The sequence below is a fragment of the Dermacentor andersoni genome, chromosome 11, assembly GCF_023375885.2.
Source record: "Dermacentor andersoni chromosome 11, qqDerAnde1_hic_scaffold, whole genome shotgun sequence".
In the NCBI taxonomy this organism is placed as follows: Eukaryota; Metazoa; Arthropoda; class Arachnida; order Ixodida; family Ixodidae; genus Dermacentor; species Dermacentor andersoni.
Genome location: NC_092824.1, coordinates 9,248,112 through 9,270,029, shown reverse-complemented (window position 1 = coordinate 9,270,029; position 21,918 = coordinate 9,248,112). Strand labels below are relative to the sequence as shown.

At 47.1% G+C, this 21,918-nt stretch overlaps 1 long non-coding RNA gene across 6 annotated transcripts; it reads left to right on the top strand.

Annotated features, from left to right (window-relative positions):
• The first annotated feature begins 11,772 nt into the window (after positions 1 to 11,772).
• Positions 11,773 to 21,297, top strand: LOC129381023 (uncharacterized). 6 transcript variants are annotated; one of them, XR_011891215.1, is made up of 6 exons: positions 11,773 to 13,312; positions 18,710 to 18,943; positions 19,216 to 19,307; positions 19,381 to 19,537; positions 20,097 to 20,262; positions 21,088 to 21,297. It is a non-coding gene; the product is annotated as an uncharacterized lncRNA (long non-coding RNA). The 6 variants fall into 6 exon arrangements; XR_011891214.1 differs by lacking the exon at positions 11,773 to 13,312 and having other exon boundaries at positions 18,061 to 18,943; XR_011891217.1 differs by lacking the exons at positions 11,773 to 13,312; positions 18,710 to 18,943 and adding an exon at positions 20,038 to 20,086 and having other exon boundaries at positions 18,953 to 19,307; positions 20,160 to 20,262.
• Positions 21,298 to 21,918: the final 621 nt, after the last annotated feature.

The window sequence follows — 21,918 nt, the reverse complement described above, 5'->3', positions numbered from 1 at the left end:
GTGCTTCAAAGCGAGTTGGCTGTGACAGTGCTTCGAACCACCAGTCGAACTGTCAAACTATAGACGTTAATGCTCTTGCCAACATGACATAACATGTGCGCGTGCTCCCGGTACGTCTGACTATATATTAGCACATTAACCTTCTCCTACTGCGCTCGCAGCGGCTAGGCTCAGTGCGAGCGCAGTTGCGACACCTTTCCGCAACGGATCACGTACCGTCTCAAAGTAAATGCGACACGACACATGACCTTCAGAGACATGGAATAGTAGAGCTCTTGCTCTAAAATTGCAAAGCGAGTTGAGTTGGTGTGTAGCCTTCGTGCATACAGCCACTACTGCAAAGTGTAATGTTTCCACTAATGTTTTGATGACACACTTCATATTTTTCAGATAAAAGTATGCTTGCATACGCGCAGCAACAAAGCAGTCTACATTACTGCCAGTTCCTTAGCATATTTATTTTTTTGTGTCACAAACTTGACCAAAACTGTCTGCATCCAATGTTGGCACAAGTTATACATAGTTTACGCCTGTGCCTAGTTTTCATAGTTTTGTGGTCTTCAGAACAATGAATGCCACAGGGCAACATAAATAATATAAGAGAATGTGCCCTGATCAAAAGGACGCAGCAGCCGGTGTTCCCAATACAATGCCAAAACAAGCACTTGGCAAGAATAACGATCTGAATAACATAATTAGGAGCTCCACAAACATATACAAAAGGTGCCCATCTTGCGTTGACCATGAAAGAGTGAGTCCTCCTTCCCTATAAAACCTCAGACTATACATCACGGGCAATTTTTCAGAATTGTTTGCTGTAACTAATCTTCGTTGCTGAGGTGGACTGCAAGCACGGCATACCACCCATATGAAAGTTGCCAAATGCATATTCAGTGCTGGCAGTGACTGTATCTTCATCTTGACATAGCCTGAAGCACAGCAACCTGCATTTTGAAAGTGTAGGTGTACAGACCATCATAACGACAAATTTAACTGTCCATGTGCAGCAAGGTATGTACAGGGTTTTTGTAGAAACATTTTTCAGACTCTTAACTATATCGACATTTTTACGACCCTTTTCAGGCATGAATAATCGGCCAGCAAATATTGTTCATTAAATGGTGACAATGATTTACGGAATTAATGACACAAATCTTACTAAGTCCATAGGGTGCCTAGATAATAGTGACCCGTTGGCTCAAGATAATGATAATAAACAAATAGATAATCCATGTAGTAAAGCAGACTAAACATGCTGGTGTATAAGTCCAGAATAAAAAAAAAACATTGACTCACTATAGAGAAGCCCTAAGGAAATTGATGCCCAACGAAACTCTTCCAAAACCACCTGTACAACTGCTAAGGGCACTATGCAATGCTTAATTTATGGTTGAGGTATTTTTTTGCACTTCTACTTTATTTAAACGTATGCTGTTTTGTATGCTGCACAATATATTTCAATGATTCTTTGCACTGATCGCTTCACTTTGCCGAGTGCTTGTAGCCTCTGCATTACGAGGGGGATGAGCCTTTGCCGACAATAATTTATGCTCAAGGACAGACACAGAGATGCTAACAGCTTCGCTGTAAAAGAAAAAGACGACAAACATTTTCTTAAAACACTCTTGGGAACAAAATGTGTATGTCCCATGGCTAAAACAAATACAATTGCAGTGACAAAGAAACACTCACTGGTCCTAACTTAGGCAATGGTCAAAGTGATTTTAATTCAGCAGTCATGCTTGTGTGCAAGAAATTTTTTCCAGTACTGTTGTAAACTAGATATCCACCAAAATGTGCGCCAAATATCTAGCCTTGCTGTCGTAGTCTATAGCCCGTGACATAAACAAGGGTGAGGGTGTTAGCTCTTTTACCCTGCATACCGTGCTATAGAGTTTGTAGAATATGTGCGAGTTTATGGACAAAATGCACCTTGACCAATTACTCCTTTTTTGCTTTTGGACGCACCCATCTCCAAGTTGCTCTGCATTGTTTAAAAGGAATTGGAATTTTAAATGTTGGGTACACTAAATTAAAACCCAGGTCTTATTCTACATTTTGTGATGCCAATTTGCATTCCTCACCTTACAAAGAATTTGGGTTGACTTGAGTGCTTGAAGATGGAGGGGGGATTTCGCATGCAGCTCAAAGTATACGGCATGTCATTTCACCTATGAAGAGTCATGTTTATGGAGGTGTCAGGCTGGAAAGCTGCTTGAATTTATCCCAGTTTGCAAAACACATAGACACCATCGCTTTAAACATGAGGGACATGCATACTCTTCAATACCCTCTAGTAACACTGGGACATTACCACTTCTAAAGAGGCTTTTTAATCATCAGTCATTGCATGCAAAGAAGTGAGCAGGCAGAGGATGTGACGACTCTAGAAAAAACTATTATGTACGATGCTAGAAAAAAGTAGGCTACATTGTATTACTTATACTTGCCCCATAGGACATCTGAAAATTCTCAATGAGTTCACCAATAATATCACATACCGACCTGCCCCACAGTGAGTTTTTAAGTGCAGGTCTCATACAAGGACGTATGGGGAAGGACACGGGCAAACCAGGCTTTCAAAATGGCCTCTAAGTTGGGGATCTGTGGTGTATATAGAGAACATACAGTTATTGTCTTGTTAAATAATATCACTTGTATGGATACAGCTTGAAGTGACATATGGATAGTGGATATGGATGAGTGGATGGAGTGACAGTGGATATGGATGTTGACTATACAGCAATTGCCATTCCATCTGAGGAATGTGGAATAAAAGCCCTTCAATGCTGTCAGTATTTCATAAGAGACATCTAAGATTTTGAACTTCAGGGGACTGTGATAAATTTTTCATTATTCAGAAAGACTGTTATAGTGAAAGCCCCAAAATTAACCATTCCACCCATCAGAACATCAGTTCATAAGTTGTCAGCAGATGAGCTACCCCTGAAAACGTCGCTGTTGGCTCTCAACACGCGCTGTTGCAATTTTCCATAGATTCCGCTGCCTCGATCGCACCACCGAAGCACCATGTAATAAAAGTGACGTGCGCAAAATAGATGCTGACGCTGAGAAAACTACCGACAAAAAGGTAGCTTCATGTCACCTCCGAAGTGCAATGTCTCTTGCTTATTGCTTATATTTGACATTTCTTGGGGTTGATACCGCAACTTTCTAGCTCAAGGCAGACACCTGAACTATGTCAAAGCACAAGCACGTCTGGAAAGTGCAACGTGCGACTGTGTGTCATCCCCGCAAGTACGGAGATTACATTTCACCGCGTGCATAGCTAGCATTGCCACCGAAAGAAGCAAGAAAGAAAGAAGTGTGCATAAAAAGAAGGGTAAAAGAAGGAAGAGACGCAGTTCCATTGCTAGGCAACACTTTTCTAGGTGGAGCAAGCGCTTGCAAAACCTGATGTGTACTCGCCTCCGCTCGCCCACATTCTTTTTTTCTTGGGCACGCTCTCAGGTTTTGCGAACTCATGCCCTATTACGTCCGCTCTCTGCACCTTGTTTGCTAGCCTTCTGCTTCGGCTGCTGTGAAGGATATACGAAAATCATCATCATCATCAGCCTGGCTACACCCACTGCTGGGCAAAGGCCTCTTCCATACTTCTCCAACTACTCCGCTCATGTGCTAATTGTGACCATGTTGTCCCTGCAAACTTCTTAATCTCATCCGCCCACCTAACTTTCTGCCACCCTTTGCTACCTTCCCTTCTCTTGGAGTCCAATCCGTAACCCCTAATAACCATCGGTTATCTTCGCTCCTCATTACATGCCCTGCCCATGCCCATTTCCTTTTCTTGATTTCAACTAAGATGTCATTAACTCACATTTCTTTCCTCACCCAATCTGCTCTCTTCTTATCCCCCCCTTAACGTTACACCCATCATTTGTCTTTCCATACCTCGTTGCGTCGTCCTCAATTTAAGTAGAATGCTTTTCGTAAGCCTCCAGGGTTCTGCCCTGTACGCGAGTACTAGTAAGACGCAGCTGTTACACTGTTCTCTTGAGGGATAATGGCAACCTGCTGTTCATGATCTGAGAATGCCGGCCAAACGCACCCCAGCCCATTCTTATTCTTCTGGTTATTTCAGTTTCATGATCCGGATCCGCAGTCACTACCTGCCCTAAGTAGATGTATTCCCTTACCACTTCCAGTGCCTCACTACCTATCGTAAACTGCTGCTCTCTTCCGAGACTGTTAAACATTACTTTAGTTTTCTGCAGATTAATTTTTAGACCAACCCTTCTACTTTGCCTGTAAAGGTCAGTGAGCCTGCATTGCAATTGGTCCCCTGAGTTACTAAGCAAGGCAATATCATCAGCGAATCGCAAGTTACTAAGGTATTCTCGATTAACTCTTATCCCCTATTTTTCCCAATCCAGGTCAGCATACCTCGTGCAAACGCGCTGTGAATAGCATTGGAGAGATCGTATCTCCCTGCCTGATGCCCTCCTTTATTGGGATTTTGCTGCTTTCTTTAGGGAGGTTTACGGTGGCTGTGGAGCCGCTACAGATATCTTTCAGTATATTTACATACGGCTCGTCTACACCTTGATTCCGTAATGCCTGAATGACTGCTGAGGTTTCGATTGAATCAAATGCTTTCTCGTAATCAATGAAAGCCTTATATAAGAGTTGGTTATATTCCGCACATTCCTTTATCACCCGATTGATAGTGTGAATATGGTCTATTGTTGAGAAGCCTTTACAAAATCCTCCCTGGTACTTTGGTTGACAAAGTGTAAGGTGTTCTTGATTCCGTTTGCAATTACATTAGTAAGTACTTTGTAGCCAACGGACAGTAAGACGATCAGTCTATAATTTTTCAAGTCTTTGGCGTCTCCTTTTTTATGGATTAAGATTATGTTGGCGTTCTTCCAAGTTTTCAATACGCTCAAGGTCATGAGGCATTGCGCATACAGGGTGGCCAGTTTTTCTGGAAGAATCTGCCCACCATTCTTCAACAAATCTGTTGTTACCTGATCCTCCCCAGCTGCCTTCCTTCTTTGTAAAGCTCCCAAAGCTTTCTTTACTTCTTCCGGCGTTACTTGTGGGATGTCAAACTCCTCTGGACTATTCCCTCTTCCATTATCAAGAATCAAGAAATCAAGACTCCTCAATTTTTTAAATATTAGCTCATGGTACTGAGGCATTGTTAACCTCACAGGGAAACTGAATAATGACCGTAATTCTGAAAAGTTCAGTATTCTGAAGTTTGGAGTACTGAAATACTTTTACCTCGAAGCTGTAAATATTCAGGAAGGGATTTCTGAAAACTTTGTTAATGTGGTGTTCGAAGTAACGAGGTTTAGCTGTACTTCAGTAGGTAATGCTAGGTCACCTTCACCTCATCTGTACAAGAGGGGTCTTTTGGTTTGGCATGAGTCAAAACAGCTTACCTCCATAGGCTTTGGCAGAGCACTGGGAGCATTGGCGAGTTGGAGGAGGAGATGGCTGGTCGCTCCACTACAGTTCCTGTGGAATTTTTACTTTTCCAAACCACGCATATGCGGTGGGGCTTACCATCGGTGGAGAATAGGGTGAGGTCAGCAAAGCTATACTGTCCTCCTGTGGACACCACATGCTGCCTCGCAACCCTGTGAGCTGCATTGGCACAGTTAATGCCTGAAAACTGTATGTGCATTGTGCACGCTTTGGAAAGATTTTTAAACCTCAATACAATGAAGCCGGCAAAATTTGCAATTTGCTTCATTATATTGAAATTTCGTTGTACTGAAACTGGACTTTTTATGCAAATAAGTACAGTCACCGATAGACTTTTCTTGCACGTAAAGGGGGTGCAGAATTATGCGTATTATCGGGCAAACGAGAAAAGTAAATTTTAATGAGAAAACAATTCATTTTGATGAATACTGAAAATGTTTGTGCGGAGACACGAGGACAATGCCAAGAAAAGACAGGGACGAGCTCTAATGACAGGACGAGCAGATTTTGATGAATTTGGGAGTCTGTGACGAATGATACGGTTTCGCGTGACGATGACATCTTCATGTGAGCTGTACAAATTAAGCGAAGCCAGCCACACTTTCACGTGCACATGGCAGACGCTGTGGCCGGTCTATGAACGGCAGAAACGCAGGAAAAGGGTTTTCTTTGAATTTTTGCCACACAGAATGATCTTTTCGAGTGTAGTCAAAGTACAATCCGACACTACTATGTCTATACATTGTGTGTAAGCCGTACTTTATGATTTTTCTGTCTTTTAGCTTGAGAAATTCAATTATTTCAGTAGCTTCCCTGGGCCACGTGGAGGGCCTCGGTATGTGCGGTTCGAGAATCTTTTTGCCGAAACAATGTCCGATGCCGGATTTTCTGTGGCCCGGTGCCCTTAACGCCATTGCATTAAAAGCCGAGCAACCTTGGCCAACTGCCGCTGCTTGGCCGATCGTCGGGAAATGATCGTCAAACGACTATATTGGCCAGCGAAGGTTGGCGAGAGGTCGGTATGACAACGGCCGCCGCCTTTACCGGCGGGCAGTCGGCAGAGGGCGTCTTGCCAACCTCTCTGTCGGACTGACTCCCGACCCGCCAGTTGGTCGCCGGCTCGGTACGATGGCAACGCGTCGGACCAACGCCCGAGGCCGATGAGTAGCATAATTTAATTTTTATATCAATTCCTGTCTCTCGGTCTATACTTATAAAATTCTCACTAGGGAAATTTATTATAGATGAAGGTAATACATTGTTATGCTTACAGAATTTATAGTTTTCGTGACTATATACATACACAGCTGCATTAATATTATAAGGTATAGCGCAATGCGTTCAGAAAGAGCGATATATGTGTGTGGGACCGTTTTCTGAAGCAATATGAAACTCGTCGTACGCGTAAACATGTGAATTAACCTGCCATGTTTCTTTAAGGGAAATTCTCTGGATGCTTGCAAGGATTAATTCTGTAAACATGCGGAATTTCACGTGGGCTGTGGTATATATTATGAATTTTCGCTAATCCTTTTTTACTGTAATTTAAACACTAAACTTCTAGAAATATTTGGGGTTTAACAAAGCAAACGTCACTAAATTAAACTTGTACCTACCGCCCTAAACATGGCCTCCGAGATGCCATCATAGAGCGCCGACGAATCTCTGGGGCGGAGCGCTGAAGCGGTTAGTGCGACCAGACATCGCATCGCTCTGTTAGCTGCCCTCGGCGCGCTGCCACGTTCGCTGCACTGCTAGTTTTCCTCCTACTCCCTCCCACAAGCGTCTCCTCTCCACAAACGTCACCCCTGTCTTCCACCCGGACTCTCCGCCTCCGCGCCAAGAGCTGCAAGACAGAGGCGCTTTCCCCACCCACTGCATTCAGCCACCACTAAAAAGAGACGCGTTTTACGATGCTTGGCATCTTTCTTTCCCTCCCTCTAGCTCCTTTTTGCATCAACTAATAGCGCTTTCACTCGTGTGAACGACAAGTGCACCAGAACATACGTATGATCAGCCTGAAGTTAACTTATGCGAATTATTACAGACTGTGGAGCTAGGAGTCCTTGAATTCCGCTCAGCAGGCAGTACCGAGCGGTGATGCTTTCATTCCCAAACAGAAAAACTAATGCAGGCCTTGCTCCACAGTGAATTTTTTATATTTCATTTATCACGGCAAGGCTATTCGTATCCTCCTCTTTTGGATATTTGACGTAAGGAAAGTGTCAGAAAACTAGTTAAACATCTATTTACTACAGCTGGCGCAGATATATTGTTTACTCAAAATGAATTGGTCAGATGTGAATTCACAATTTAAAATTTTGGAAGAACATGCGCGACGAGGTGATAACACTGAACGCACGCTGAGCATTTGCCAAAAGGCGAACGCGAATTGAACCAAGAATAGAACTACGGTTAGGAAAATGCATATTATGTGGAAACCGCTAGAAACAAAAAACAGTGGCGCAAAAAAAAGAGGACTAGAAACAGAATGAGCCCTGTGTCCTCGTCTTTCACGCCATGATGTTTTTCATGAGCCAAATAGCCCAAGCAAACGTTATGCGACATACTAAGAATTAACTTCCCCTAATAAAAGTGCTGATGTCTTCATTTTGCAGGAAATGACTGGTGAGCGCCAGGTGTTTTCTGTTCCTGCTTTGCTACGGGACTGTGAAACGTAAATGCATCAATAGTATAACTTCGGTGTTGCACCTACAGCAACACAATCTCGAAATCTTCTCAGCCAATCTTTTCTTCCTTTTAGTAGAAATAATTTGGCTGCTACGACGGCGCAATTCATCTGCTACGGCACCGAGTCCCACTACTCATTCTCTAAATTTTTGTTTCTTCTTTCAAGAACTGGTTTGCCAAAGGCTCAAGGATCCCTTTTTACAAGTGCGTCCCAGCAAGACTTCCTCTGTTGCACGCTTCTGCAGCAGCACTTCGCGCTCGCCCAGGTTTTCTCGCATAGTTTCCGCGTGGGCGATTTTCAAATAGCAATGCAAGGTTTTCCCTCATGGTGCTGGCTGCCGATTTCACACTCGGCACGCCGCTTGCCGGTTTTCCAGTTGGGCTGGCAAGCGCTCTGTTAGGCACTCATACATAACAGACAAATGTATCCTCGCAGTAAGCGCGTTTCTCTTCGGTGCAACAAAAAATGCGTTCCTTCATAAATAACACGTATGATTTCGGCTCATATGTATACCTACAGCACACCGACCTCTTAATGGAATAGTGCTTTATGTTCAGATTCATGATTTATCATTCGCTATGTGCCACTGGCTGCACGCAATTCAGTCTAATCCTTCAGACTGAGCATGTGCCATCTTCTTCGGGTGATTCGTGACAGACGGCGCGGCGCTGCTCGAGACTGTGGTCTCCTTTCTTTTCGAACTCGCGCCAGCTCGCGCTGCTGCTTGCGGACGGAATGCTTTCCTCCGGAGCCTGAGGGGACGAAACTTGTTCTGGCCATTTTTTCTTTCTTTTTTCAGCTTCTTCTTGGATCACTGGTAAAGAAAGTTGTGAGTTCGGCGGCAAGCGAACCGCCTGGTTTCCGCGACCCCGAATGTAAAGACGAACACAGCCAACACCCTCTAAAGAACTAGGAGGTGTTTACACAGCCCCCTTCACTCCCCCCCCAACACGTCGCGCGAGAGCAGGCGGGGACCATTCATGCCGTGCAGGCGGCGTCAGCGGGGCTGGGGAGAGGAGCGGGCTCCCTGCCGCCGAAACGCGCCGGCGCGCGTTATACTACTCCTTGCCCCGGAAAACACCCAGTGGAAAGCGCGTGATATATCCTAAAAATTTGAAAAGGTGGTAGCGCAAGAAGACACGGACGGAGACGAGAGGACAAGGACGGGTGCTGAACTTCCAAAAACATTTATTGTTAATGAATCACGAATATATACATGCTGTCCGAGCCCGGTGTAATCATCTGCGCATTCGTAAATATGCCAACTATTTGTCTGACAGCGTGATGGATGCCATGTTGACACATCCCTATGCTTACACAGCTTTTTTTTCCTCTCCTCCATCGATGATGGAAATTAAGTTCAAGTTCACTTCTAGAAATCCGTTCAGATTCTGCGATTTCCCGTATAACACGAGTTTTACTCTTCTTAATAACGAAAGTGTTTACAAGGTCGGGCGAACAGTCCCTGCAAGTCAGACAATGACTTGCCAGAAAACCTTCGAAATCTTTTCCTTCACGCGGATTTTTTACATTGTTTGCGTCCTTCCTTAGCCTATCATTAACACATCTCCCAGTATGGCCAATGTACACTATTCCGCACCTTAAAAGAATTTCATAGACTACCCCTTATGCGCATTCAATAAAAGGCGGCCTGTGCTTTATGCCGCAGTCACGTTACTGGCTTGCTTCCGGGTCGGTCATCCTACAAAGCTTTGACAGCTTATGCGGAGCAGCGAACACTCGTAACGCTGAGCCACCTTTTCCAAATTGTGGGATAGTGTGTGAACGTAAGGTATTACAGCTACATTCTGCCTACGCTGTGCGCGGGCTTCGCACGTTTGTGGCTTTGTGCGCATATTTCTCAGCAGGTTCCCTGCAGTATTCTTAGAAAAAAAAAAAAAAGCCCTCCTCCATTGCACCCTGTGAAAGTGGGTGTACAACGAAACGATTGCCGACGTTAGACGACGTTGCTCAGAAACCAACCACCACTAACACCACAAGCGACGTACGTAACGCGGGCACGCATGTATACGGAAGTGCAGCATACATGGCCCCCGCCAAGCGCAAGAGCCTTATGGAACTAAATGAATGTTTGAGGGTAAATTGTCAGAAAATGCGTAAAATACAACTTAAGCACAAGCTTCAGACATGATAACTTCGGATTGCAAATCGAGTATGCGGGAAAACATAATTCTGTTACGCGGAAACTGAAAGACAAAGCCCTTTTCTATAGCTGCCATTTGAGGTCTGTCTGAGTGGCCACGGCCGGTAGGTGGCGGTACCTCAGATTAGTACCACAGAGAAAGGCGGGAAAAAAAAAAGCGAGCTCGCCATGCAATAGGCTGCATAAACATGCAGGGCGCCAGAAGAAAGGAAAAGCGCTTATAAATTGAGGAGCAGTTAAATAGAGAACAAATAGGGGTGTATGCGGTTATAAAAACGCACCTTAGAGACTTAAAAGATGCACCAGTCATTGAGAATTATGTTTGGGAAGGTTGCAACAGAACTAAATCGAAAGGAAAGGGAGGGGGGCCGGAATGTTCAAATGGGAAAAAGCATATTCAAAGTGTCAAGGGCATCTTTAGTTTTCAGGCACAATGAGTGGAAATAAAACTTGGCTGGGCTTAACGTATTTATGAACGAGAAAACATTGCAGAGAGAAGAACCAAGGCTTAGCGGAATGCCTAAGTGCTGATATTAGGCGTATAGGAAATAATGCCGAAATTACCCTGTTAGGTGACATGAATGCCCACATACAGGATCTAGACGTTTATACCGACAACAACAGGAAGTTATTGCTGGACCTTTGTGAGCAACGTAACCTCGTTATCGTAATTACGGCCCATAAATCTGATGGTCAGATCAGATGGGAAGTTGGAAATAGGCAATCGACTATTGGTTACTGTCTGATGACGGAAGATATTTATGATAAGTTCAGATCAGTTGAGATAAGTTGAGCCATTGGCGAGTAAGACTGTAGTAACACAAGGACTGGCCATAAACGCACCATTTTGAAAATGGGATATGTAGTTGTGAAGGAGAGCACGGAGCGAAGAATGGCCAGTCCAAATTTGAACGCTCAACAAATAACAAATATAGCCGCGGGAGTCGAGAAAGAACACGGCAAATGGCCAAGCAATAAGTGGGAATACAGTGAGCTTCTAAATGTAATGACGAGAGAAATTAGGAAGGAGAAGCAACACGTTTGTTGGAAAACAAAAATGAAGTAAAAAAAGCTGGTGGAACAGCGTGATACCCGAAGCGATCGATGAACGACAGAAAGCATTACGAGAACATAAGCAGGCATAGAAAGTGCAGTTGCCACAGGTTGAAGTAGACAGAAAATTAGAAGTATACCGGGAGAAAAAAAATCTATTGTTATAATACTGGTTCAAGCAAAGTTCAAAGGTGAAAGTGAACGTTGGTTGTCGGAAATACGTGAGAAAAAGAAGGCCGCGCCTAGAATATTTTGAAAACACACAAACTTATTAAGCAGAAAGTCTGGAACAGAACAACATGTCCTAGACTAAGAAAAAAAAAACGGAAGGGGATGCGACATTAAATTACATCCGAAAAATAACGACCGAATCATTCCAAGGCAATGATGAAGTAGTTTTAAAAAAGAAGAGCGTTAACGAGAACCAGAGAAACTTCTAAAGCGCACAGCCATAGGGTTAGGCGAGGTTCCCGTTAGGCTGATTAGCGAACTAGGATCAAAAAGTAAGGAAGCTCTGTGGGAAGCAGTAGAAAAAGGCTTACAAGATAGGCGAATACCAGACAGCCGGAGACAAAGTAGAATGAATTTAATGTATAAAGATAACGGAGAAAAGAATTGAATTCACCCATATAGACCGTTGACCATTATATCGGCAATATACACGTTAGCAATACAGGTAATTAAATTACAAGTGCAAACATGGGCAGAGAATGGTATGGGAGAACTTCAGAACGGGTTCAGAATAGGCGTCTGGATGATAACTTATTTGTTCTTATTCAGTGTATTGAAATATCCAAAGAGAGGAGACTGTTTTATGTGGCTTTTTTAGATATTACCGGAGCGTATGACAACGTAGACCACAAAATCTTGTGGGATATTCTGGAAGGCATAGGCAACGACTTTATATAGCTTTTGACAGAGACCTACCTAGAAAATACAGTTTGCGTTGAATGGGGAGGGATGAGGAGCGAGAAGCAAGTTGATATCAACTAGGGACTGCTGTTTGTGATGTACATGGTAAGTATGAAAAGGCCGCTAGAGGGAAGCAATTTTGGGTTTTATCTCTCATACAAACAGGCGGTTAAAATAGTAGAGCAGTAGCTTCCAGGTTCGTTTTATGCCGACGGCATTGTGTTGCTAGCTAACAAGCGGAGTGTTATGCAACGCCTGGAGAATATATGTGCACATGAAGGTGAGAATTTAACATTTGAAATTTAGCGTTAGGAAATCAGCTTTTATGGTAAACAGTACTCAATGAAAACAGTGAACAGACAGTATCAATACAGGGCCAGGAAATACCTCGAGTAAAAGAACACAAATACCTCAGTATACACTAAAAAAAAAATCCACGCTTAATCTCACGCTAAACTGTGAGCTTTAGCGTGACGCGCATGTAAATGAGGCGCGGACAAAGACAATTGCACACGGTAATAACAGGTGTACAATAATGAACAAGTACAAAGGGAAACAAAACAAGATTATACAATATTTATGCAATACTCCCAAAAAAGAAAACAGAACCTACATGCTAACGTGCATAGCACCCAAAGTACTGTTCGACTCACTGAAGAGGTCAAAATTATTGTTTACATAAGCTATATACATATTCGTATAGAGCTACCAATCCCTCCAAAAAATTACACAGACGCACGCACGCACGCACGTGCACAGCACACACGCTAAAAGGAAACGGCGACGCGCTCACAGGAAGCGCCTGACAAAAAAAAGAAAAAAAAGGAAAAGTGTGGGGAACCGAGGTCGTATGCGCTGTCGCATCTCCCTCTCCCAGAAGGAATGAAGAGGTTCTTGGAAAGCAGGGACGGGCGATTCTCTCTGTCAGCATCAGCTCCCACCAGTGAGGACGGGGCGAGAAAGCGAAGCGGGACTTTCCTTGCTGTCTATTTTTTCTTCGTCACGCTCAACGCCGGCTGCCCGCAGGGGCGCAGGTTGTTGTTGTTAAAAACTTTATTTAAACAGAGGTGTTCGGGCCACGTAGGCCCCTGGGCCCCCGCACGACCGTAGTCCACTCAAGTGTTTATGTTCCGTAGGTCCATAACACTGGCAGCCCGGCTGGTCGCGATGTTTTGCGTTGCCGGGTCCTCAGAGCGGAGCACGGTCTCCCAGTCCTCCCACGATGTCAGGTGCTCCAGGCCCCGCGGGAGAGGGTCCGCCGGGCAAAGCGAGAGGATGTGGATGGCGGATGCGAACGGTTCGGGACAGAGGGCGCAGGCGGGCGTGGGGAAAGAGGGATGGTAATGGGATAGGGTGACAGGGGAGGGGAGTGTGTGGGTCTGGAGTCGCCTCCACAGTGTCGCATGCCTGTTGTCTAGGGATGGGTTAGGTGGGGGGTAGATCTGACGTGCTGCTCTATAAGCCTGCGTCAGATCGCTGAAAGAGTGCATGCGCTCCTTCGTGAATCCGGGATCGGAGGCCACCTGAGCCCGGTTAATAGAACCTCGGGCTAAAAGGCTGGCAGCCTCGTTTCCGGGATTCCCGGAGTGCGCAGGCACCCATATCAGCGCCACATGGCGGGGTGGAGGTGCAACGGGCGAGTCCAGTATGCAAAAAGCAGGAACATGGACTCGGCCTCGTGCAAAATTTAGTATAGCTGTTTTTGAATCTGTTATTATGTACCGGGCTTCCGTATGGGTGATGGCAATGGCAATGGCAGCTTCCTCTGCAGCTTCTGGGGAAGTGTGTGCGGGTAGGGGTAGTGTGATGAGTGGGGAGAGGGAGGAGTCCACCACGGCGGCAACCGCTTGCTCTCCCATGCATGCGGCGTCCACCCATACGGCGTCCGGTTCGGGGCCGTAATAGCGATGGAGCGCCTTAGCTCGAGCTCGGCGGCGCGCCTCGTGGTGTTGTGGATGCATGTTCCTCGGGAGCGGTTTAATAAGCAGCTCCCGGTGGATGTGGCGTGGGGTGGCGAGTTGTGTAGGGTCGTTGGCCGGTATCCGGATCCCGAGGGAGTCCAGGATGTGCCGCCCAGTGAATGTTCGTGTCAGGCGAATGTATTGCGCCATCCGGTGGGCTTCTACAAGTTCCCCGATAGTGTTGTGGAGGCCCAGGCCGAGTAGTCTGTCTGTGGGTGTATTAATGGGTAGTTTTAATGCTACTTTGTACGCCTTGCGTATTAATGCATCTAGGGCATTAGTATCGTGTCGGGATAAGTGTAAATATGGGGTTGTGTAAAGCACACGGCTGAGGACGAAGGCATGGATGAGGCGACATAGGTCGCGCTCCTTCATGCCTCTGTGGTGGGCTGAAACCCGGCGAATGAGGTGCGAGATCGCACCTGCAATCTGCTTGAGTTTCTTCAGGGTGGTGGTGTTTTTACCGTCACTCTGGATATGGAGTCCCAGTACTCGGAGGGTTTCAACCTCCGGCACTGGGCGTCCGTCCAGCTCGATCGTGATGGGGGAGCATGGGGAGCAGCGATTACGAGGTCTGATGAGTAGTAGTTCGGATTTTTCTGGGGAGCAAGAAAGACCGATACTGGCAGCATAATTTTGGGTCAGGGTGGCTGCAGATTGGAGAGTATCCTCTATGCCGCCGTCACTGCCGTGGGTAGTCCACAGCGTGATGTCGTCGGCATAGAGGGTGTGTTTGAGATGGGGTATGATTGCCAATTGTCGGGCCAGGGGGATTAGGGTGATATTAAATAGAAAGGGGGACAGGACGGACCCTTGCGGTGTGCCAACACTCCGTAAAGTAAAAGAGAGGGAGGTGAGTGGGCCAAAGTGTATCTGAGCAGTGCGGTCGGTCAGGAATGCTTGAATGTAGGTGTAGGTACGTGCACCCACATTCAGTGGCGAGAGGGCAGTCATGATCGCATGGTGTTCTACGCGATCAAAGGCTTTGGAGAGGTCCAAAGCCAAGACTGCCTTTGTGTGACCCGGGATAAGGGGGTCGAAAATGTCGTGCGTAAGTTGTAGCATGGCATCCTGCGCGGATAAATGGGGGCGGAAGCCCACCATGCTGTGAGGGTAAAGGTCGTTTTCCGCCATGTGTTGTGTGAGTCTCGATAACACTACATGCTCGAAAAGCTTTCCGAGGCATGAGGTTAGCGAGATCGGGCGAAGGTTTTGGAGTGTAAGTGGTTTGTTGGGTTTGGGTATGAAAATAACCTTCGCATGACGCCAGGACTGGGGGAGGGTGCCCTCCCTCCAACACTGGTTGAAGTAGTCCGTAATCTGTGTGATAGATTGATCATCCAGATTACGAAGCATAGATTTGGTTACCTGGTCGGCGCCAGGTGCGGAGCTGGTACGGAGAGTCAGGAGGGCCGCTCTGACTTCCGTCTCCGTTATGTCCGTGTCGAGTGTGGGGTTGGGCTGCCCTGTGTAGGGAGGTAAGCGAGTCGGTATGCCTGGGGAGGTGTAGGTTTTCTGAAGTGTATCTATGAGGCTGTCAGGGTTGTCCATGTGTGCGTGGACGAGTCTTGTTACATGGTGTTGTGTTGCTGTTTTTGTCTGCGTCGGGTCTATAAGGTGGCGGAGGAGTTGCCAGGCCCGCTTGGTGGACAGGTTCCCAGCAATGCCGTCGCATATCTGGCCCCAGTTGGACCGGCAAAGCTCCTCAGAATGTTGTTGGATTTGGGTTTGCAGCGCGGCCAGCCGCTTTTTAAGTGTCCTGTTTAGCTTATTCCTCTTCCACCGTTCTAGGAGGCTGTGATAGGCCTCCCAGAGGTGGGCCAGTCGGGTGTCTAATGTAGGGGTTTCGGTAGGGGTTTCAATGAGTTTTGTGTTGCATTGGACGTCATCCTGGAGTGATTTCACCCAGGTGTCGATATCGGAAATAGGGGTGTCAGAGCGGGCCGCCCGAGTGGTGCGGAGAGAGTCCCAGTTTATGAGTTTGTGTGTCATGTAAGTGTGACGGGGTTGTTTGTATGGGACAGTGACCTGTATAATGTAATGATCGCTGCCTAGTGTGTATTGTGTTCTGGTCCAGGTGACGCCTCGGAGGGAGTGGGTCAGCACCAGGTCCGGGCTGGTGTCCATGCTGACGCTATTTCCGATCCGAGTGGGCGTCAGGAAGTTGTTGTGTACGGTGAGGTGGAGGTTCTGGAGGAGCAGCCAGAGCCTGCGACCTCGGTGTGTTGTTGTTTTGTATCCCCAGTCTGTATGTTGACTGTTGAAGTCTCCGCCGACTAACAGGGGGTGCTTTCCTGCCAGCCGGTGCACCGATCGAAGTAGGGACTCCAGAGACGCCATCGGGTGTGATGGGAGGTGATAAATGTTGACAATAAATATGGATGGTAACGTGTGTTTATGGTGTATGATTTCAGTGATCACGCAGGGCGTCTCTGAAGTGATATGGTGTACCCTGTGAGTGATGCTACGGTGTATGAGTGTGGACGCCCTGGGCTTGTCTGTGGCGTCCGAATGTACTGAGGTGTAGCTGGGAAGTGTTGCGCAATGTGCAGCGTCTTGGAGTAAAAGTATTTGGGGCTGAGGAGTGAGTGTGGGAAGTAAAAGCTGCAGAGGTGCACGCTTGCCCCGGAAGCCACGGCAATTCCAAGTTAGAATTTGTAGGTAATTATTTCCCCGCGCCGCCATACTGGAGCGTGGGGGGGCGGAGAGGGGGGGTTAGTTGCGTGTCCATTGGAATGTGTTGGACAGGAGGGGTGAATTGTGTAGGCTGAAGGGTGGGTTGCGAGGGTATGGAAGGACGCATTTGTGTGAAGCGGTGTTCTATGTTTTCGAGCATCTTGTTAAGCATAACATCCATGCGGTGCTCTAATTTCTCCGTGAGGGTTTCTACGAGGTGAGTGAGTTTAGCCTCGAGGCGTGTTTCGAGTTCTTGTAGTTTACGATCGAATTTAGCCTCAAGCGCTGCGAGTTTGGCATCTATGTCTGTCAACTGAGGGGGTGGTATTTCCTGTGCGGTTCGCTGTTTTTTCGTGGGAGGTGTGCTGGGAGATTCCTTCTCGGTGGGTGGAGTGGAGTTAGGGAGGCCTGATTGTGTCGGAGGTTGGGTATGGACGAGGGAAGCAAGGCGACTTACCTCTTCCCTGAGGGCCTGGAGCTCCCGTTCCTGTTGCAGCGCTTCGGGAGTCTGGGTGAGCGGGGGGTTATGTCTTCCGGCGACCAGGTCGGCCCATGTGAGATGTCGAGCGTCCGAAGAGCGAGAAGCTGTGCTGCCGGAGCGTCGACGCGGGCTGGGACTGAATCGATGGTGTTGTTGATGTTCTGTCTTCTTTTGAGTGGATCGCGGCTGGCGTGTAGTAGGACTTCTTCGATTTGCTTTGCATCCACTTGTTCCGGTCATGCGTCCTCCACCGCAGAGAATGCATTGTGGAGCGCAGGTTGGGGGGTCCACTCTTTCATGAGTTTCGCCACATCTTGGGCATCGATGGGAGCGGGGCAGGGTACATACATCTGCTCGATGTCCTGGCTTTCTGCAGTTCGCACAGGCGTCGATGTGTCCCCGGTAGACCGTGCATAGGTGGACACCGCCGCCGTAGATGATTTTCCTCGGAACTGGTCCGTAGGCAAAGGTGATAAGGATTGAGCGTGTTTTCCCCATACGTCGGGCATCAATGATGGGGACTTCGGAATTTCGGGCCTGAAGGTCTGTGATGACCTCGCTGGGGGTTTCATACCAAAATGCGTTCGTGATCACTCCGCGCACCGCCCCGGCTGGTGGGGCGATGTAGGCTGTGATAGCGTATTTTCGGTCGCGTAGTGTAATTTCCTTGAGATTGACGAGCTTGAGGGCGGTCTCTTGGCACGTGGTGGCGATGGTGCATGTGTTGTTGGTGGGATGAACTCGGATCTGGATGTCTTGTTGGCCTTGTAGCTGCGCTGCCTGCGTGATTGTGGCGAGTAGCGGGCGCGGTGGGATGTCGAGAAGCGCGAGCCCTCCCTGCGATCGGTAGACAACCTTGTAAGCGTCGGCAGGCAACGGCGCGAGTTGGCGACCTTTGAACGCTGCTGCTCTCGCAGCGCGCAGCTGTTCTTGGCGAGGCTGGAACGCGGGCGGCGATGGCGTCGTGGCGTTTGCGTTCTGTGGCGTCCCCATGCTGGATCCTGGGCATGCGGGAGACGATTTGGAGGCTCCGGTCGTGTTCCGACGGGACGCGTGCATGGACAGGACATGCTTCCAGTCCCGGGGGTTGTATTCGGACGGGTTCAAGTCCTCTGCAGACACTGTGACCTGCATGCTTGCTGCGTTGATTGAGGTAGGCAGTGGAGTTCCACAGCGGGTTCGCTGACCGCTGAACAGGTCTGTGTGCCTGGTGTAGTCGTGCGCACTCGAGATAGCAGCGACCGGCAGTTTTCGCCGTCGCGGCGGCCGAGCGTCTCGCCGGAGCTGGGGAGCCGGAGTCACCAGGGGCGCAGGCGAGTTCCCGCCAAATGGCGCGGGGGCGCAAGCAGTTGCGTGAGTTGCCGCCAAATGCTAGCTCTGGATACCAGCTCGTTCCGCGTCTCTTGGTAGACTAGTTGGTGCATTTCTGTTATCATGGACTGCGCATATAAACGCAAACTACACAAAAGTGACATGGACAAAAACAGCGCAAGGCCCTTTCCATGCAGTGGAGCCGCCGTATCTCGCTGCTCAAATTATGCGTACTCGTAAGTGGCATTTTAATTTCACGTTGTGTAATGCATGACTGTCTTTTTCATGTGAACAAAACTCGCTTTGTATTGCGTAAATGGTTTTGCAACGTATGATAAGCTCCTTGTCTTTTGGGCTTATTTTTTCTGACAGGAAGAAAAAAAAAAGAGGCTTTATATGAGAACGATCAAGCGTTCGAGAGTTGGGACAGGGAAATGTGAGACGTACTTTCATGTATATATTTCTAATATTATTTTTTCGTCTTGTATTTTCCTTAATTTTTCTCTAGGAAACACTGGAACGACACTGCTTAAATTGAAGCACAGTGTGCGAATGACCTGCTACGCTCGGAACTGTCGCCACCATTCGGGAAGAAATCAGGTAAGACGCTTGTCTGGTTGTCATTGCGGACAAGTCATAATTAATTAGAAGTTGCTTTCGTTCCTTCCCACAGATGAAAAAACAAAACTGTATATGCCTATACGATATACGTCTGGTGCATTGCAGGTAAGAATGGATTGTGTGTGGCACATCTCCGCATGTGAACTAGAGTAGATCTAGGAACATCAGACAAGAAGCCGCGTATGTGAAACCCTGCGGATAGCCCATATGTAAGTTGTTCCTCAATTTTTCTGTTGTTGTATTTTCGTAGTTTACGTGTAATACTTTGTCACCGCGGTCTCGACGTTATGTATACCTATACATTTGTCTCGTGGCAGTCTGCGTGCTATTTTCTTTGTGCAACTGTGTTGTATTCATTTATCGCGCTGCCTGGATGTTTTTTTTTTAAATGATATTCTGAGCCAAGCCAGTAAATCTATCCTTCCTGTCCTCATGTTTCCTTGGGCGGCTCTAAAGTGTATCTTAGAGGAATATTTAGCTTCAGATTCCCGCATGGAACAGATGGTGATTGACATGCTGTGTTTTCTTTTTAGAGAAACTATGTATTCATATTTATATTTGGCTGATTTTCATTTTGTCATTCATACAATACCGCAGCAATATGTCGTTCTGTCATAGAACGTTGTTTCTAGATATATTTGTTTTATGTGGTTAAAACATTTAAAACGAGAGCGATCATATTTCTTATCCTGACCATTATCTTTTACAGACCACGATAACCACGTATTTGGATGTCTGGTTTAGCTCTACATGCGCTGGTTCGTGCAGGTGAACTTTTTTTCCAGATACGGAGGAGCGGACACCGGTCATGCCGTGCGCACTCTTCTGCAGGGCATACTTACAAATGAAGCTGCACTGCAGTTCAGCTGGAAAGGGTCGCAGGGGAGGAAGCACGCCTTCGTGAAGCTCCCGGCCATCACGAATCTCATTCTAAGTAAGAAATATGGCATAACAATCAGCTTTCTTGTGCACGTTGCGAACATCGGTACCAACTGCATGCTTCGTTTTTTTTTTTCTTCATTCAAACAAGCTGCTGCCTATTGCATCTTGCTGCGTCCAGTATTAGCACTTTCTTTAATAAAATAATGCCGTAATAAGTGAGTTCTACTTGCGGCGTCCATATTTTGTCACTGCTTTTGAGAAGTTTGTTTTGCTTCACCATATAATATATGCTGTATATGCTGTTTCTGCTTTAACCCACGTATGCAAACTGTTTTCTGCAAAACATAGACCTATCATCATTGCCATCATGTCAGCAAGTATATGTATCATGCCATAAACTTCCCCTCTTGCCTCTCCAGACATTTACCTATTCACCTCCTTGTGCCGCTTGGCGCTCCTGGCTCCGGCGCGTTCTTTGTCTCAGCGTTTCAACTTGGCTGTTTCATGCAGTGCTCACGGGAAGCAACAAGACGGATCGTAGTGTAAATAGCCGCACTACCAGTAGTGCGGCTACCAGCCGCACTACCGACACAGTAGCCACTGTGTATGCGTGTTTTGTTATGGTTCCGTGTTGAGTTCCCCCTATTGCTAACGACATATAAATTATCAACTATCCGGTACTTACACGATTTGTGTCGTCCAGCCACTCTTCCTGACAGCTTCGATACTGATTTGCACGTCCCTAATATTACTTTGTTATCGTTCCTTTATCTGGCTTATGATCTTTTTTATTGTTTCATTTCTTCAAATGGAATGCGACTAACCAACTGAACTATAAAGCGGGGGCAGCTTTCTTATATGTGCCGCTTTATTGCAGCATCTGTGAGGAGCACCTTCCCAGACGCTTCACTGGCTTCAGCGGCTGGAGTCACGAAACGCTGGTTAGTCGGAGCAGCTGACAGGGATGGAGGCCGGAACGAGAGAAGGCGTCGTGACCCCGCTTCAAGCCCACCATGAACTAGCATTTGAAACGTTTGTGAACGTGTGGGTGTACATATCCAAGACAAATACAAGAAATAAATACCTGTATAAGAACATCTTGCCTGGCATTTATGTGGCATGAAAAGTACAAAAAAGCGTTGGCTTTCGTCTGGTACTTCTATGGCGGCCACCACACAAGCGTGATGCATGATGCGCATGCTGTTGTAAGTGCATGATGCAAATGCTACGATTATTCGGGGCGTCAAAAGCAACGTCGGCTTTCAGCACCGGGCCGGTGCAATGCCGACCATTATTATCGTCAGGGCCATGGCTGGCCCGCGTGTGGCATGCGCTCGGCTGCGTTGGCCAAATAGAATGGCCCTACGGCTGGCCGACTGACTACGTACCTAAAGCCTTGGTAGGCCCTCGTATGGGACGCCGTCGGCCAAGTCGGCCACAGTGGTCGGGCCTACATCGATTGCCGACGATCGGCCGACGTTAGGCCAATGTCAATCCCCAAAGCTGGGCCGCCCTCGGTTGCCGAGGTCGGGCCAACCGTTTTGCAGTCGGCCGGAGACGTCGGGCCGACTTTTTGCCACGGTCTTTTTGTTGCTTGAATTTCTTTGTAAAGCTCCCAAAGCTTTCTTTACTTCTTCCGGCGTTACTTGTGGGATGTCAAACTCCTCTGGACTATTCCCTCTTCCATTATCAAGAATCAAGAAATCAA